The following is a 19,504-nucleotide window of genomic DNA, read 5'->3' as shown; positions in this document are numbered from 1 at the left end:
AAAGACCTTCTGTTAAAAAAAACTGTTTTCATAAGCTCATATAGGCAAATCTTAAGGCGATTGCATGCAGCAGAGATGCGAATGTTGCGTTGGATGTATGAAGTAACGAGACTGGATAGAATACGGAATGGATATGTCAGAGGAAGTCTGAAAGTGGCACCTGTGACAGAGAAGTTGAGAAGTGCGCGTTGAGACGAAATGTAAATGAGGTTGGTAAGAGAGTGTTAACTTTGAATCTGGAAGGATATAGAAGAAGAGGTACACCTGAGAAGAGATGGATGGATTGCTTGAAAGACGATATGTGTAAGAGGGGAGTGAGCGAAGAAATGGTATATGATAGAGGACTATGGAAGGAGAAAACATATTGCGCCGGCCCCAGGTGACTGGGAGAAGGGCAGAAGAATGATGATATGGCAAAATCTTAAATGTTGTGAAGTCCACACAGGAAATGCCGTTTCCTGAAAAGCTAGTATGTAGATGTGTTAAGGGTAAAGGTAAAGTAAAGGGGGTTTTTATAACTGCGTTTGTTCTCAGCATTTTACCGTTATATAGAGAATTCTTCAAGGGAATCAGGTAGAAAGAAACGTTTATCGGCCGTTTTCGTTTTTTGTCCTTGCTATTGTTATTTGGGATCCCTTAAATGTATTAATCTCGCGTGAGTCCATCGAAACCGGTCATTATTTAAAACTCTGGGGCGTACTACGTTCGGGTGCTTAGTTATTACGGCTATCCTAATAAAATAGCCCAGTATCATTTACAAAATTGGATACATGCTAAATATTTTATAATGATGGAGTTGAAATTAGTTGGGATGGCAACGTTTATATTAACTGCAGAACAGTCAACAGTGTGTGACGGATTTGAACACGTAATTATATGTTTTGAAATTGAATTAATTTATGTACCTATTGTCAGAAATTCATATATTTTCTATACAATCTGTTTGTTCTATTGTAAATTTTACCACGTGGCCCGTGCTACTTATTTGTGGATAACAATTATTGATAACGTATAATCTAATTTCAACTGTAACGTTTACGTTTTTGAAGAACATGAATGGGTATACAAATACACGGGGATTACCCGAAGGTATGGAAACAAATGCTTTTGGATATGAGGTGCAGAACTGTAATACTGATGACAGTAATATATCCATAACAGTCGACAGTACTACCTGTTTTCTTTATGTAACATGATTAAAGTATAATATTTTATCAAATTAATATTAGTAAACACGATTGAAAGTATTTATACTGGTGGTAGGACCTCTTGTGAGTCCGCACGGGTAGGTACCACCGCCCTGCCTATTTCTGCCGTGAAGCAGTGATGCATTGCGGTTTGAGGGATGGGGCAGTCGTTGTAACTATACTTGAGACCTTGGAACTTGTGTTTCAAGGTGGGTGGCGCATTTGCGTTGTAGATGTCTATGGGCTCCAGTAACCAGTTAACATTGTGTGTGCTGTGAGCTAGTCTACCCGTCTAAGCAATAACAAAATAATAAAAAAAAACACATGTACCTGAATATCACAAGTAAAGCGCTTATTTAGTACCAACCAATAGTACATATGTTTAATGACACACATTTTTTAAATATATATGCTATTTAGAATCACTAAACAGCAATCCTGTCCTGTGTTTAAAACGTCCAACGTTTACTCAAAAATAAGTAGATCCACGGCACAATTCACACGAGAGCAAACGCTTTCACAGTACATTAGTCGTCATGGCCAAACATTACAGTGTGACATATTGTCATAACATCCCATTTCATTTCACTTTGGTGTGTTGTCGTGAGCGTTTGTTGACGTACGAGGCTACGTTCGGAGACGGAAATGAGGAGGAATTTTCTTGAAATTTTTCTGGTAGAATCAGAATATTTTTTGCCGGGTGGGGAGCCGGTCTTGGTCTCACAATGGTCGACCGGCCACCGCGCCTCCGGAAAGAATCAATTATACAAACCCCCCTTTCAAAGACATGTTGCCGAATGGGCGAATTGTTTGTTTAATAACATTTCGGCGCTACTATAAACGTCAGGGTGAAATATTTGTCGCTTTTGTCGGACGACGCTTTGTACGTAAATGAAGCTATGGACGCATTTTTTTTCATTACAACATTCTGTCGGGTCATGTCTCTATCCGAGGCGGATGCGCTTGTAGTTTTTGTGTGGAAGAGTTTCCTGTGTCTGAATAGTTCGCTTTTTAACCGTTTTGTCGTCGTTGTATTGAAAATTCTAATAAATTTGGATTATCGTGACTCATTGGTGCTTTATTATTAGGTTTATAGCAATCTAAACATTTCATTTAGATATACGTCAAACCTTATTTACTAATAGATTGCCATTGATCGCGATTGGGTCTTCTTAAGGAATGTAATTGAAATGACTCAGCTCAACTTATATTGGAAATATTGGAATCGTTAGAAAATTTGATTAAATAGTAACATATTTGGTACCCGTCGTTGCAATAAAATGAGAACTACTAATTTTGTTAACGTAAGTAAAAGCCTAAAAGAAACGCAAAAAGTTGAACCAACAAAACATAAAATAGTAAAAAATGTATTGGTTGTTTGACGTCAGTTACTATTAAAAACATATCATAATCTTTTTAAGCTTTCAAAGTCAGAAGTGTTATCTCCGTTTCCAGTTACCCTTTGTTATGTTGTTTAATTGTAACAAAATTAATTCCAAATTTCTTACCTTACCCTTTATGTATGAAATTTATAAAAATGAATTTTTACAGTAAACATAACGTATTGAAGATTTGTAGTCCGATAATGCCATAAGAATGAATTACCAAACCTCCTACTAACGTCATACGTGACTCTTTTCCACAAACTATACATTCCCGCACGGTAGCTGTTCAGAGCATTTGATCACCCCATTTCTATGCGGTTCTTATAATGCTAACTGTGCGTTGAATACGGTGACAAATCTAAAATTGTTTTGTAAATTTCATCTTTACAAGTGTTTGTTTCTAAATGAGTTCTGCTTTGAATATTTTTACGTGAACATCAATAGTATCACGCTTATAGAATACAAACATTTTTAAATGATTCTGGGCGTGTATTGTAATTTAACCAAATGACATTTGTTGTTCCATCTAATTGGAAGTTTAAATTTTAATTGGGACAGATATGGATGCGATAGATGAAACACTTTTTGGACGAGTTGTTGATCCACTATATGCACATTTTATATAATACATTGTTAATTGTGCATTCATCTTCATGTATAATATGCGTCAGCGTCGACGGTTTGGGCTTCATACTCTAGGCAGTTTCGCAGATAATAGTTTGGCTACCTTAAAGTCTATGAGGGACTATGAACCCTTAACATTTGGTGTTAAGTATATTGCACGCGGAGGCAATAAAGAAATATTCTTCACAGCTTATACGCATTTGTAATTATATTAAAAAGAATTTTCATAATTTTACTGGTGGTAGGACCTCTTGTGAGTCCGCACGGGTAGGTACCACCACCCTGCCTATTTCTGCCGTGAAGCAGTAATGCGTTTCGGTTTGAAGGGTGGGGCAGCCGTTGTAACTATACTTGAGATCTTAGAACTTATATCTCAAGGTGGGTGGCGCATTTACGTTGTAGATGTCTATGGGCTTCAGTAACCACTTAACACCAGGTGGGCTGTGAGCTCGTCCACCCTCCTCCTCCTCGCGTCGTTTCCTCACTGCTGAGGGTCGTGACCATTATAATTCGACATGATTTTACTCCTTGTGATGTCCCGCCAGCGCCTCCGATCATTGGCCGCATGAAGGGCGTCGTGGAATGGGATCTCTAGTGTGGTGCGGATTTGGTCGAACCACCTTGTCGGACTGCGCCCGCGCGGTCTCTTTCCCTCGATCTTCCCTGTCACGAATAGTCTTTCTAAGTCTAAGTCTAAGTCTTTCTATCCGGTGTTTTCCGAGCAATATGACCGAAGTACTCGAGTGCGCGGCGTCCACCCATCCAAGCAATAAAAATAAAAAAAAACATTTTGTGTTATGATCACATCAGTGTACCGAGCATCAGTGCATCAAGCCACGCGGCTTGCGAAAATATGTCAAATAACCCCTAATAATATTGAATCGATTCTTGTTTCTTGAATTTGAATGAAAATACATTCTAACGATTTACATCGGTTCCAAGCTATAATTTAACTTACTTAAGCTGACTCATTTAAATTACTTTTATGTTTAGAGAACACGTGCTATAATAAAATTATTTTTCAAGAAAAGTAATATCTTAGAAGAAGAAGAATCAAGAAGTATTTCGCTGATTTATTTTAAAAATAACTCTATTGCAGTCACCGAGTGACGTATATCAGTTGATTTTTCTGGGAACATGTAACGGTTTGCCACGGTTATTATGTCAATAATAACCGTGGCAAACCGTTAACTGCACAAATATTTATCGGGTGTAAATTATCACGTTATTGGCTTTTCGTTTTTGCGTGCGTTTCCTGCACTTTTCGTGGATTCCATTCAGTAGATCTTTCTTATTACGTGTCGGAAAGATCAAACTTGTTTTCGGATATTACAAATGGGCTTTTTACATTCATCTATTCAAAACGTCACTCAATGAACGGTTAAGTAAACAGGATGAAGTCTCTCTATGGTTTGGTCACAGTTTGTTCGGAAATGTTGCGTATCATTATGAAAGAGTATCGAATTAATTTCTCTTTATGTTAGATTTCTTTATTACCTTATTAAGCGAATACTTATTAAAACCTATCTAGGTGGCCATCAAACTAAAAATAAATCGTATAATCAAAAAATAGTAAATTTTTGGCTCTCTGGTTAAATATATTTTGCAATAACATTTAACGACTTTATTATCATAATGCGCTTGGGCGTTACGACTTAATTACTCGAAACGACTTTTCACCCTCATTTTAATATCCGATATCAGGTAAATTAACTTTGTTGTGTTACACAACTAATTGCCACGTATTGTTAAGCATTTTCTAGCCACGACGTTGAATAGTTCCTCAATAAAACCCCATTTTATTGCAGTTTCCTTTCTCGCTTCGTTGGCATTCGTCCCAAGAACTACCAAATCATTAAAGCTTGTGTTTGTTGATTTTTTCCAACGTCTTTGTTTGCTTTATGATAATAGGTGTTCGTTTCGTCGCGGGAGCGATGCGGTGTGAAACTTAACGCCTTCATTCATGGCTGACGGTCCTTCTTATAAAGGCACTTGATTTAGCGAGCCAATGTCGTTTTTAATAGTCCCAGGTTGATATTCGCTTTTTACAGCTGCACATTCACCATTCACGCCTTTTTGTGTTACGTTAATAAGAATACAATCCCTTGATATTTTTTTGAAAAACACATTATTACTTGATCAAAAGCTTAAAAAAAAATTGCGTGGTTACGTGGAGAAAAAGACCCAAGGACCGCCAAGTATTTGCGATTACCATAACCCACCTCAACATAAATGTTTTGCCTTAGAAACTTGTAGTCGTAATTGCTTGCATTAGAAAAGAGTTCTCGCCTTTTTTCAAAACTGAAGACGTAATTTATTTGCATCAGAAGAAGCCCGGAAGTGAGATCTTACCATGAGCCCCACCATCACTAGGTAATGTAGGTACACAAGATGGGATTAGCAGAGAGATAAGATAGGAGAAGGTGAGGATAATTTATTTTTCATATCGTATAATAGAGAAACAATCATTGCCCTTTATAAAAATAATTGTCAATTACTAGTGTTAGTGTAATTATTCATGAAAAGCCCGAGATCAATTTCGAAAGCTGCTTCAGCGCCCTGAGTGCCACTTGACAGCGCTCAATTTACACCAACGACTACTCGACGTTCTTTGTAACCCAACTAACTGCACTCATTAAAAGTTATGCGCGACCGCGAGAACCCTCGGAACTCAGACGAGTACTCCGAATTTATCAGCCAACTGAAAAGTGCTAAGGGAAGTCGGTTTCGGCTATTATTCTCCATTTTCCCCTACAATAAGATTAAACAGTCGACGTTGATTACAGATAACGCTCTGACCAATTCACAAGCGGACCGCTCACGTAATAGTTTTGTTGTTATCGGTCGTAACCACTCTGCAGTTTCTTCTGAGACGATATTAAAAAGATTTTGGCATCGAGCCACCCTGATATTGATCTTTATGCTCGGCCAGACGGCCATAGGACTTCTGTAAGTAGCATTCCAGTTTGTTTAATGACTTCCCATGTTAGCTAGTTTTCGCTGTGATGTTTTCTGTATTTATGACGAACGATAAATGTGTTTTTTATAATTGATTTTTTTTTCTCACCTTCACGGTAATCGTGAGTAATTAGGCGTTGCACATTATTAAGATGCTAATAGAAAATTAATGTCGTTATAATACAATTGATAACAATGTCAAACAGCGAGACAGATTCACATAGTATGTAATTTTGTAATAAAACTCGCGCGAATTTACCATTTAAATTTAATTAAGACGGTTCGGGAATAAATCCACCTACCGAAATAATGAATTGTGACTAATTCAGAGTTGTCACTAATTTAGACAGCTGCACCGTTATCGCTCACATATAAGGATATTTCTGGTGAAACATGAGCAATAAACTCGACATGCGTGAAGGGTGACACCTGCGGGAATTATCAGAAAGATCAAGCTGTTACGGTTTATGGGGTTCCTGCTAAAAACAATAGAAATGGCAAAAAGTCGAATACAGGCCAGGTACGGTAGGGGCGTCGGGAAGGGTAAGCGTGCGGGTCGCAACGGGGTTCCACAATTTATGATTGCGTCGTGTCAGAGTGCTAATGAACGCACTCTGTTGGTCTTTATTGAGATAACGCCCGCAATCGATGGCCGAGCTGGCATCGAACCATTACTTATTGCATCGCTTGATCTCGCGTGTCCCTTTATACCATCCATATATTTTTTGCTCGCTACATTCGTGTCAAGTAACTATTATTAAGCGTCGACTCTCCCTAGTTATGGGTAACGTCGATCCATAAAATAGTTGCCATCGCCTTTAATGAGAGTATTCATACGGTTGCACATAATCCTAATTAATAATATTATAATATAAAGTTACATAACACAATCTTTGTTTTATTTCTTTGAATATGATTTACATTATTATGCTATTTCGTATTTACGATTCAGATAATATCTGCGTATTGGAAATTATTTGCTGCCACTGATGTCGTTTTGTTTTATATATTATATAACATTTTCTTTACGCATGAATCTGGTACATTTATGATGTGCTCTGAGATAGTAACTGAAACGTTTTATCTACGAAATTGACACATGACATATCGAATACGTTTTTATATGAGTCATATATTTTGTGTCCAGCGAGTACAGACGAGTGCTTCGTATCGACGATCCAATCGCGCGATACGCGGAGAGCGAGAATGATATCATCATTGGACTTCTGCATGCCAGAAGGTATTGCCAGTAGTGTTGTTTATTTCTAACGAAGTATTTTATTCGCATAATAATTACTTTTGGGAAAACATATCATATTATCAATGAAATTGTGAATAGTGAAATATTAAAAGTTCATATTTATTAAAAATGAGAACATGTTCTTTGTTGACTTTTTGTGTATATTGGACTTTCTAATGCAAAAAATTTAGAATATAAAATATTATGTTATATGACCATTTATTCTTTTTTGTCCCCTACCTAATCGCTGGCAGCCTAAGACACTATTCCAACCACGGATTCCAACTAGGCGCAGACGGGTAAGCTTACAGGCTCAACTTGAGAGAATTTACTAACACCGGTCCTAGCAAGAGCACTGCTTTGCAGAATCTACCACTAAATCGGAATCGCGACCCACTGAGAAATTTCGACGAGAAACTCAATAGGCTGACAATTTACTTCGCTGGCAGATTATGTAGGTAGAGTGGACTTAGTAGGAACGTGGCTCGGACGCGTACTGACTTAATGTGGGGACCGAATGTCATCTCTCTTTTGAGGGTGACCCCTAGGTACTTGGAGTTCGAAGCTTACGGTATGTGGGCTGGCCAAGGATGTTGTTGACGGAAATGGTATCACAGCGCCTAATTTGTGACGAGGTTTTTTTTTAATTTTTTTATTGCTTAGATGGGTGGACGAGCTCACAGCCCACCTGGTGTTAAGTAAGTGGTTACTGGAGCCCATAGACATCTACAACGTTAATGCGCCACCCACCTTGAGATATAAGTTCTAAGATCTCAGTATAGTTATAACGGCTGCCCTACCCTTCAAACCGAAACGCATTACTGCTTCACGGCAGAAATAGGCAGGGCGGTGGTACCTACCCGCGCGGACTCACAAGAAGTCCTACCACTAGTAAACCAGTATTAGCACTGGTGTCGTGAGGGGGACCCCTTTTGAAGAGCACGGCTGTGCCTTTCGTGGAGACTATTCATTCTATAAATTGGCAACACATATGCGAATTGCAAGGATCCTATAAGATGCCTGTATAGTAAAACTACAACACTAGGTACATCGGTATGCGACGGATGTTATGGGAATGAGATACAGGTATTATATTGTTGACTGTTTTATCTCCCTATCTACATATACGTACCGCATTCGAACATTGAAATTAACATTTATGATTTCCTGTTTTTTACTTATATTGTCATAGATTTGGTACTGTCCCTTATTATATACCCATATATGTTTAATATATGTTTATTTTTTGTTACAGCTGAAATCAAAAACATAATTTAATAAAATAACATTTTCATGATACGATTTTATCCAAATTATATAATCAAATGATTTGAATTACAAAAGGCCACTTGCGTGGAAATCGAATTGTAAATGATTAGCATTTTAATTGATAAGTATATTATTACTGTAAATAATTATGGAATTAATGATTAATTAAGTACGTAACACCGTCATAGCAACTTCTGCCAAAAGACAAACACCGTTTATGGTAATAAAAGTAGAATAGCCATTATTTTCAGGCGGTTGACACTTCGAACTTTGTCAAGGTGACCTGACACTTACATTGTAATTTCAACAAACTTCTAACACAGCTTAAAACAGCCTATCTCCGGGAAAATACTTAAATTTTATCTAGTCAGCCTAGACCTCCGTCAAAAGAATGTTAATTTTTGTGTAATACATAGATTTTACTGAATTCACGTAATTACAATTTCAATTATCAAGATGCGTAATCACCATTCCAATTGGAACAGTTTATAATCTGTCGAGTAATATTCATGTAGATATAAACTAATAAGTAATATATTTCTAAGTAATATCTTTTCGAAACAAACATTCGTTCGCAAATAAGTGTGGGTGAACAGCATGGAACACCTTTTGTTACGACAGTATCACAAATTAATTGACGCTATCCACTTTGGGTCATGACATTTGGACATGAGGTCGAAGTTTTAATTGTATTGTAGATTCTTTAACCCTTCAAACCGGAAATTAGGCAGGATGGCTGTAACTACAGGTACGCATGCGCCTTATAAATCACTAATTTGACAAATTATTATCGAAAAATTTGTAGGTTTGATTTTATTGAACGCTGCTATTTCTTCAATGGGGTAGTTGTTTAATTAGTAGCGGTGGAATTTTAAAATGGGCACAGTCACATCGCTTCATACATACTCCTTTTAGCTAAGACCACGACAATTTCAATATTGTTATCTTGTCGTTCACCACGACCGTTATCATGTGTGTGTGTGGGTTTTTGGTTTCCAATAATAATATTTTATTCTAGTTAGAAATTTCTGTTCTGATTGATAGGACGAACGTTCGTAATAGAAACGCTAAATTCTTTACACGTCATTACGGATCCTCTCTATTCATTAACGGTGCTTTTAAGTACCACAAGCACCGGCCACCGTCCTAGTCAAACCCGTCGCTTGCGACGAAGGGCTCGACGAGTGAATTAACCCATAGATACAGCCCACTGAGTTTCTCGCTGGATCTTCCCAGTGGGTCGCGTTTCCGATCCGGTGGTAGATTCTGCGAAACACTGCTTTTGCTAGGGCCAGTGTTAGCAACAGCCCCGGTTTGAGCCCCGTGAGCTCACATACTAGCTCGATGAATCTAGGATAACCCCCTGAGGGTACTAGGAAAAAAAATGTGTGTGTGGGTTTTCGGTTTCTAATAATAATATTTTATTCTAGTTAGAACTTTGTGTTCTGATTCATAGGACGAACGTTCGTAATTGAAGCGCTGAATTCCTAACAGGTGTACCAATAAGTCGGCGCACGGGAGCTATACCGGCGCGTATCGCGCTGTGTGCGTAGATCGTGCCCGGGTTTTATCGATGATTCTATCAGCCGATAACCATTGTTCACAGTCATCGTTCGAACATTTAAATGTTGTTAAACTTCACTTATCCGGTGATGAATGGCCCCGATCATTGGATATGTCTATCTAAAGTTGCATGAGATCTGTCGTTTCGTTTACATTATCTAATTTGAATCCGAGCTTGACTTTAATCGAAGTTTTTTTTTTTGTTGCAGGTAAATAGTCTTTGTTAAGCCCTATGAACTGAAGAACTTCAGTAAAGAAAAAGCATTTAACCAGTCTCGAGCCAGCGACCATAGGCATGCTGTCATCTTGTTATGCGCTCAGTCAAAGTAATCAATGACTAGCATCAGCAATCACATCATGTGAATAATAACCTATCCGGCTCCCTTAATTTTAAGATCGACCAAAAAGGAAAAATAATTTTATAATATATACATATATAATTCGGTGATGTATATAATTTTTGTTTCTGTTTTCGTTAAATCTATGATAAAAACTCGAAAATTGCCTTGAAATTTATTGGGACATAAATTTCGATAACAACATGACGACCTATTCAATAATTATGCACATCTTAATCTCGTTATACGGGCGTGTACATTCTGTGAATAAACAATTCAAGATTTAAAGTAGATAACACTTTAGCTAAAACGACATAAATATAAAAGACACGTGTTTGATAATAATTTTAAATATTAACATTAATGAAATTTTAAGTAAAATTTAAAATTCATTAGCTCATAAACTATACTATAGCTCTTAAAATCATATCCACACAGCCGATGATAGGCAGGAATGGTGCAGGACAATCCAGGAGAAAGTTATTAGATGAGGCCACGACCCTCAGCGTTGAGAATTGTCGAAGCACGGAGGAGGAGGAGCTCATAAAATTAATTTCACTATCTGTATTTTAACCGTGAAGCAGTCTCCCATTCCAATTTGAGGAGTGGGACACCCTGTACACTATACCATTGCGACTTACATCTCGTGTCTCGAGGTGGGAGACGCCATTCTTTGTGGTATCGAAGGCTTTAGTGACTTGAGTAGCCCAGTGAATTTCCCGCCGGATCTTCTCAGTGGGTCGCAATTTCGATCGCGTTGTAGATTGTGCACTGTACCGCTCTTGCTAGGGCTATTAAATTCCTTCGGTTGAACTCGAGCTCATTAACCCGTCCGGGCGTAGCTGGAATAGTCCCTTAAGGCTATCAGCGAATAGGTAGGAAAAAAAGCCTCAAGATAACATCTAGTCCTATTATCTAGTAGCTTATTTCAAATGAACAGATTGAACGTAAAATTATTCATTGATCTATGTAAGAATTAATAAATAAATAAAAATGTTCATACAATTTTTAAAGCATTCTAGGCGTAGTTGTAATTTTAGAAATAGATAGAAAATTTGTCACGTCTCCGTCAAGCCCGGCTAGCTCAGTCGGTAGAGCATGAGACTCTTAATCTCAGGGTCGTGGGTTCGAGCCCCACGTTGGGCGCAATTTTTTGTGCCTTTTTTTCATTTACAATAATTGATTTTAAAGGTTACAATTTTTGTATTGCATTTAAAGAATAATAATAATCACTTTCGGTCTATTTGAAATGAAACCATAATTGTAATTCTTTTAGTTGTCTTGGTTAACTAAAATAATATCAAATATTAGTAAATACATATATTCTTTTATTCATAAAATTTTGAAAATAGCTTTCGAGTCCTTTTACAAAGTTCATATAGTAATTGTTTGAGTATTTGAAGAAGAAATGTAAAATAGTTGTTTGCTGTTAATATAATAGACTAAATATATTACTATATAAGGTACTCCTTATAGGATTCTTGTTACCAAGCAGCGGCGGCGGGAAAGTTGAATAAATGCAATCGGTATTCTACACACATGAAGTAGAGATTTGTGTCGGCATGATGGTTCCGCACTGAAACTACCGGTCACCGTTCTCGTCGAACCCGTTGCTTGCGACGAAGGGCTCGACGAGTAAATTAACCCTCAGACACAGCCCACTGCGTTTCTCGCCGGATCTTCTCAGTGGGTCGCGTTTCCGATCCGGTGGTAGATTCTGCAAAGCACGGCTCTTGCTAGGGTTCGTGTTAGCAACTTCGTCAGGTTTGAGCCCCGTGAGCTCACCTACTAGTTAAGGTTCCGCTGATATATCCTCTCAAGGCTATCAACTTAGGTAGGAAAAAAAAACTGAAAGTATGGAGCTGCAGCTCTTTCGTCGATAGCTATCGCTCCAATATTCATAGATGATCTGTTTGTTATTTGTACATATTTTTTGTCCGTGTAATTAGGCCGGCGATTTCATGGCCAACCTGACGCTAAGTTGTGACGTCATAATGCTTTTTTTTTTTTTTTTTTTGTCAGGAGGAAATCGCCGGACTCCCACCCTCCACTGGGGATGGAGGGTGGGGCATGTCGGAGTCGAACCGACTAAAACCTCCTGTCGCTCAACAACCAACGTCCAACCCTCGCATGAGACAGAACTCATGAAAAGGCAAGGGGAGGAGAGTGAAGCGTTTAGTGCGGAGCACATCTCTCCCATCACCCTCCCCCTCGGGACGCCGGGCCAGCGATCGTCGGCGCCACGACCACCAGCCCTCTCGGTCGGCAGGCTGTCCGAAGCCCGCCTAGATGGCGCCGGTTTGAATAGGTTATCCTACGAAATACCCCGCTGGGTCAGAACCAGCGTGGGTCGAGGATAGCCGGCCTTCCATCACCCGGATGCTCTTGCGTAAAACGCGTGCAGAGCAGCTTGCACGTCGTCTTCTTAGGCCCCCTTCGCCGTGCCCCAGACCGACATATGAGGGGGACCCGAAACACTTAGAGGGCCAGGGCTAGGGCGAGATCCGCCTCCCTGGCCCCCGCTCGACGGCGGCGGACTTGTGCGTCTCTCACGCGCCCCGCCGCCTCCTTCTGCGAGATGGTGCACTCGCAGAAGTCGAGCATCGCCTTCCACGACTCGTCGTTGCCGAGCATCGATGCCACAACACTCGGCAACGACAAGTCGTTTCCTATTTTTGCGGCAAGGACACGGCGCCACCCCTCCCATGCGGGGCAGGCAATGAGCGTGTGCTCCGCCGTGTCCAAGTCGCAACCACAATGGTAACACTCTGCCGTCGGCTCGGCTCCGATCCGGTGCAGGAACTCACCGAAGCAACCATGCCCAGTGAGCACCTGCGTGAGCCGGAAAGTGAGGCGTCCTCTGTCACGATTCACCCAATCCACAAGAATCGGGCGAATCGCCTCGACGGTCCTACGACCAGCCGAAGGATGGGCCAGCCGCCTGGACCATGACTCCAGCACGGACCGCCGAGATTGGGCCCTCCGCGCTCTGACCACACTGGGGCTGGGATGCGCCACGCCCCGGGCACGAAGGTTAGCCCGCCACTGATAGTCAGCGGCGAGCGCCTCCGCCTCCAGGACCCAAGGCGGCGTCCCAGCCAGTACACACGCCGCCTCAAAAGAGATGGTGCGATAACCACGGATGACCCTGACCGCGATGGTGCGTTGCGGCCGTTGCAGCAACTTCGCTACCCCCACGGCCAGGGACTGGCCCCACACGGGTGCCCCGTATAAGGCCATTGACCGCACCACCCCCGTATAGAGACGGCGCGTCACCTGGTCAGGCCCCCCGATGTTGGGAAGAAGCCGGCTTAACGCGCCGGCCACCCCCAACAAACGAGGGACCAGGTGCTGAAAGTGAGAACGGAAGGTCACGTCATAATGCTAGTAGATTTGTAGCTATCGTATTCTTAAAATCACAATAATTTGCTGCGTCCATTTTTTACATCGAAAGCAGATAGCTAAATTGGCGACCTGATTTCGAGTGGTGACCATCACCGATAGACACGAGAGATGCAAATCAGCCGCAACCTACTAGTGAGATTTCACCTAAATGACCCTCATGAAGATACATATATTCCAACAATAACCGTAACAACTTTAATTAGATTGACAGAAAGATTAAAAACGAGAACTCGGAATCTTTTTAGTCAACGTCTTTGTGAAATTACTACTTAACCTAATTAGGGCTCGCACGTGAAATTATTTTAATGCTGTTATGAGATACCGCTATAAAATGTAGTCATTATTAAAGCGTTGTAAAAACTTATTTTTTTTACCATAATCGTGGCTCAGCTCTGTATAATTATGAGATGGTTTTCAAACATCGTTAAAGTAATTGGATTTAAATAAACCTGAGATTTTTCTAGCGTCATACACATAACAATTTATTTATTGATGTTAAAAAAAAACGATTCTGTTTTATAAATATTCTTTATCGGCGTTATTGACTTGGTATAGCGGTGAACTAAGCTCAGGAAAGATGAAAAAAATATTGTTTATGTATATTTTTAAGTACCAAAATAAGTGATTCCAATTCATTCTTATTTAATTTAAATCAGAGTGGAGTATTTTCTAAGTTTATACTTATATACAAATTGTCTTAAAAAAAATTTTTCATGCAATCTACTTTTTGTTTTATCGAAAATAAAATAAGAAATTATAGTCTTTTTGTTTCACTCCACATATTCTAGCAAATTTTCTGCTTGATATGCAATATATAAAACTATGTACCTATGTCTTGACTTAAGGCATAAAAAAAATAAAATAAAATAAGTAACTTGTAAATATTCCAAAAGTTCTTCCACCGAGAAATGGGTAGAATATTTATTGTCGGTGGGCTTGTCACTACCCTCCGCATTACATTATCTTAAAATCCTATTAAAAATTGGCGTAGTGTTTTTGTAATAATAATATTATTACAAAAAGTGTAATAATAATATTATTACTAAAAGACTACGCTAATTTTTATAAAAGTACTTACTGTTGCAAAATAAGACAGCTGTTATCGTAATTCAGTGTAGATTCGTTCAGTTAAGTGTGACGTATTCTCATTTAAATATGTTTGGATTGACGTCGAGTAGATTGTAGACGGATACATTCCGCGGCCCACGCTTCGTATTGTGTGGCGTGTTGTATGTACTCTATTTGTGTCAACTTATTGTATTCTACTGTCAATATATCAATGCGGAGGATATTGAACCCTTGTCTCAAAATATATTGAGTATATTGATACGCTTATTGTTTCGGTTTTCATTAGTTGAATGATTTATTGGTTGTTATTTGAAATCGAGACGGTAGTAGTGGATGTAAGTCAACGCTTGCGTTACATATTTGATAGATTAGTTTTTATTAGAGTTACATAGTTCAGAGTAACATACATTATATGTTATTGAGTGTAAAGGTAAAGGTATATATGACATGAAGAATATGGACATACATAGGGTCGCAGCGCATAAAATAAAAATTCAACTGTTTCAAAATCTTTTTTTTTTTTTTTATTGCCCTTGTAGGCAGACCAGCATACGGCCCACCTGATGGTGAGTGGTTACCGTCGCCCATGGACTTCAGCAATGCCAGGGGCAGAGCCAAGCCGCTGCCTACCGCTTAATACTCTCCACAAGCCTCGTTTGAAGAAGGACATGTCATAGCGCTCGGGAAACACCGTGGAGGGGAGCTCATTCCATAGCCGGATGGTACGTGGCAAAAAAGATCTCTGGAAACGCACTGTGGATGACCGCAGTGGCTCCAGGTAGTATGGATGAACTCTATTCCGGTGGCGGGCAGTGCGATGGTAAAAACGAGATGCCGGTATCATCTCGAACAATTCCTCAGAGCACTCCCCATGGAACATACGGTACAAAATACAGAGGGAACCGAAGTCCCTCCGCAGACCGAGAGGCTCCAAACGATCCGAGAGAATGGGATTATCGACAATCCGAACGGCCCTCCTCTGTATGGAGTCAAATGGAAGAAGCTGGTATTTGGGAGCCCCGGCCCAGAGATGGGAGCAGTACTCCACGCGAGGCCGGACTTGTGCTTTATAAAGCAAAAGTCTTTGTCCAGGCGTGAAGTACCGCTTCGCTCTGTTGAGGACTCCCAGCATTTTGGACGCCAACTTGGCTTTGCCTTCCAAATGACTCCGAAACTGGACATCGCTCGAAATGTCGACCCCAAGTATCCCGATACTCTCGGAAGGTTGTAGGGATACTCCTTGGAATTGCGGCGCCATGACAAAGGGGTCCTTCTTCGCAGTGAACGCGCAAACTTGTGTCTTTATAGGGTTGAATTGAACCAAGTTCAATTTACCCCATTCAGAGACTCGCCCCAGAGAGTTCTCCACTTCAGACACAAGTTTTGATCGTCTCTCTTGCACCGCGCTCCGAGAAAGACTCTGATGGCCGATATATCGCGCATCCCCCGTGCTGTCATCCGCATAGCAATGCATGCCATCAATAGAGAGCATGTCATTGATATACAGGATGAAAAGCGTGGGGGAGAGCACCGAACCTTGTGGAACGCCAGCGTTAATGGTCATGGTATCAGAACAGTCACCGTCTACAACGACCGTGATGCTCCGCCCATCCAAAAAGCTAGCGATCCACTTGCAGAGATCTTCTGTTATAACAATAATTTAAAAATTAATTAACGCTTTTATTATGCCTTGCTCATTTTTTAACCGTCTTCGCCATCTTCCTTTTCTTTGTCATTCTGTCTGTCATTCTCTTTTCCCTTTTGCTTTTTCTCATTCACAGTTTCACTCTTTTCATACGTTCAGTTCTTACCAATCCTACATACATATATTGTAAATAAATATTCATGCAAATGTTAAAAGCTGATTAGATCTAAATTAGATCCATCGGTTACCCTGTATACAAGGTGTTCATGACACTCAGATGATAATTTGAAACTGAATTCTAAATGATTTGTAAATGTATTTTAGAACATCCAGACTTTCAGGTTTTAATACTAATTAAGTGAAATTAAATTAAAAATAAGACCTTACCATTGTCGACGCTGCAGATCAGTGAAGATATTGTAAGCAAACAAAACTAAGTAATGCCACGTGGCGTGTAACCTAGACCTATTTCTTGCCTTGTTTTGCGTAATAAAATCCTTTGCGAATGTTTGTTTCATAAATGCGATGGAATAAAAACTATTTTCGTTTTATAGCTTATTTAGACAGTCGAATCGGTAAAGTTGAAAAATGTATTTGTGTTTATTTAAATTTGATCTCGTAACTAAACTATTTTGGATTTTTTAGAAACACTTGCAAAAAATTTAAAAACGAAATTATCTCCTGCACTTAAACTATTAAATGATGTTCGTTTTTTATTTTAAAAAGTATGTAAGGATACCTGTCTTCTTTTTCTTCTTAATTGGGTACTCCTGTCAGAGTGGTCGTGGTTACGCCGATAAAGTACACGCAAAAGCATTCGTTAAGTCCCCAATGATTACGAGGATTGGCCCTCCTGGTGATGCTCTTCCACTTGTGGACATTCGAAGTGTTTTGAGTAGACTGGACTATAGTGGACTCAATTACTTTCTATATTAGATCAACCCAGCAAGTTGGTGATCCGCCGTGAGATCACTTGTGTTCCACTTGGCTTTGAACAACTAGACTCTCCATCAGGCCTCTTTTCTGGAGATGTACCCAAATAACTTTAAAATCCGTAATTGTACAGTTGATGTTAGTCAGTTTTTGATAGTAAGGTCTGAGAGTGGATCTTCAGGAGGCTTTTCCAGCATCACGTCACTAGTGCACTAATTTTACGGTAATCCTGCAGTCTCAGTCACCAGTTTTCAGCTACATAGAGAAAGATTAGAAACACAAGTCATTTCATCAATCTAACGTTAGTCTTCTTACTAAACCTTTTCTGTCCTTCTAAATCTTTCCCAGCCGTTATTATCGTTTGAATAAAAAAAGTGTGGCAAAAAAAAGACGCCCTGTTCAATCAATACGCTGTGAACCTGTAGCGAGTCATAACATGCGAAAGATTGAAATGAGTTGATAAAGCGCTGAATGAGAAATCTCGCCGAATACGTACCTACTTTTATAAGGCGGTAATTTTGCAAGGGATTCTTTCAGCTGATACGGAGCCAATCATTACAAGGTATACGGGTTCGACATAACATACGGGCCTTAACTAGATCCACGAAAGATATCCGCGTTCTTAAATTCCACGATGGGTGTACTGGTAATCTGCACTTTAATTTGCATTTGTACAGACTGCGTAGAATGGAGGTCTTAACATTTTTCATTATAAAGAGATGTACAAAATAGTGGTCATTTGCCCAAAGAAAAATTATTTGTTTTTTTAAATTCAATTTACGTTTTTAAATAATGTAGCTTGTCCATATTTTGTTCTGTTGGAGTGTTCGACTTTATTTTATTAGTAATTGTTGACGGGATCGCGATGTTCAAAATTTGCCAAATTGGATTTCGTGTTTTTATTTTATGTTTTGGTATCTTCAGTGAAATTGTTCTTTATTGCTCTTTACGTCTCGGATCGACCAGGGCGGCTCGTTAACGCGACCTTTCGAATATTTATAGTATCCTCTTCAGAAAACACAATTTCCAAATCCAATGTCAATAAATTTTACATACGTTTGTTTTTTCGAGAATTCTCCTTTTTACAATGTTTTTTTTTCCTGTTCGACAGTTACAGTAATGATGATAATAAATCATATGAGAATCAATCAGTGTATAAATGCATATTGGTTAAAAAATACTAAGTATTTTTGTGATGAAAGATAATAATTTCAAGAAAAAAAAAATTATGTACCTTCAAGTTTGGTATGAACTGTTTGACTAAAAGATGAGACTTTTTCACTGGTGGTAGGACCTCTTGTGAGTCCGCACGGGTAGGTACCACCGCCCTGCCTATTTCTGCCGTGAAGCAGTAATGCGTTTCGGTTTGAAGGGCGGGGCAGCCGTTGTAACTATACTGAGATCTTAGAACTTATATCTCAAGATGGGTGCCACATTTACGTTGTAGATGTCTATGGGCTCCGGTAACCACTTAACACCAGGTGGGCTGTGAGACCGTCTACACATCTAAGCAATAAAAAATAAAAAAGGACAAGTCAACAACCACCATCATGTTATGTGTATTAAGTTATAATAAAATGTATATAATTATGTCAAAGAGAATTTAACAATCCAACAATCGATTTTAATTCGCATTGAAATTAAAAAAAAAAAAAAACAGGGGCCAAGTGTTAACAACAGCCCGCGATCCTACAGAAAGAACAATCCCAAAGATTCAAGATTGCTATGACTTTGTGAAATAAATTATACACGTAACTGAAAAACCCTTAATTGACACGTTATCAAATATCGCTTGAACCACTGCTTATATAACTTTAAATACCATGCACCGTTAATATAGTCGACAAAAGCCGGCAACATTTTTTCCGAAAATTGTGCTCGGAAAGTTA

General features: G+C 39.4%; 1 protein-coding gene and 1 non-coding gene across 3 annotated transcripts in view; both read left to right on the top strand.

Annotated features, from left to right (window-relative positions):
• LOC101739058 (lysine-specific histone demethylase 1A) overlaps nt 1–19,504 on the top strand; it is a 359,897-nt gene that overhangs the window by 225,879 nt on the left and 114,514 nt on the right. The gene's annotated exons all lie outside the window — the stretch shown is intronic.
• TRNAK-CUU (transfer RNA lysine (anticodon CUU)) lies at nt 11,638–11,710 on the top strand. Its single transcript has one exon. It is a non-coding gene; the product is annotated as a tRNA-Lys (tRNA).

This window comes from Bombyx mori, chromosome 23 (assembly GCF_030269925.1).
Source record: "Bombyx mori chromosome 23, ASM3026992v2".
In the NCBI taxonomy this organism is placed as follows: domain Eukaryota; kingdom Metazoa; phylum Arthropoda; class Insecta; order Lepidoptera; family Bombycidae; genus Bombyx; species Bombyx mori.
Note: the sequence above shows the minus strand (reverse complement) of the source record. Positions and strands in the feature narration are given on the sequence as shown.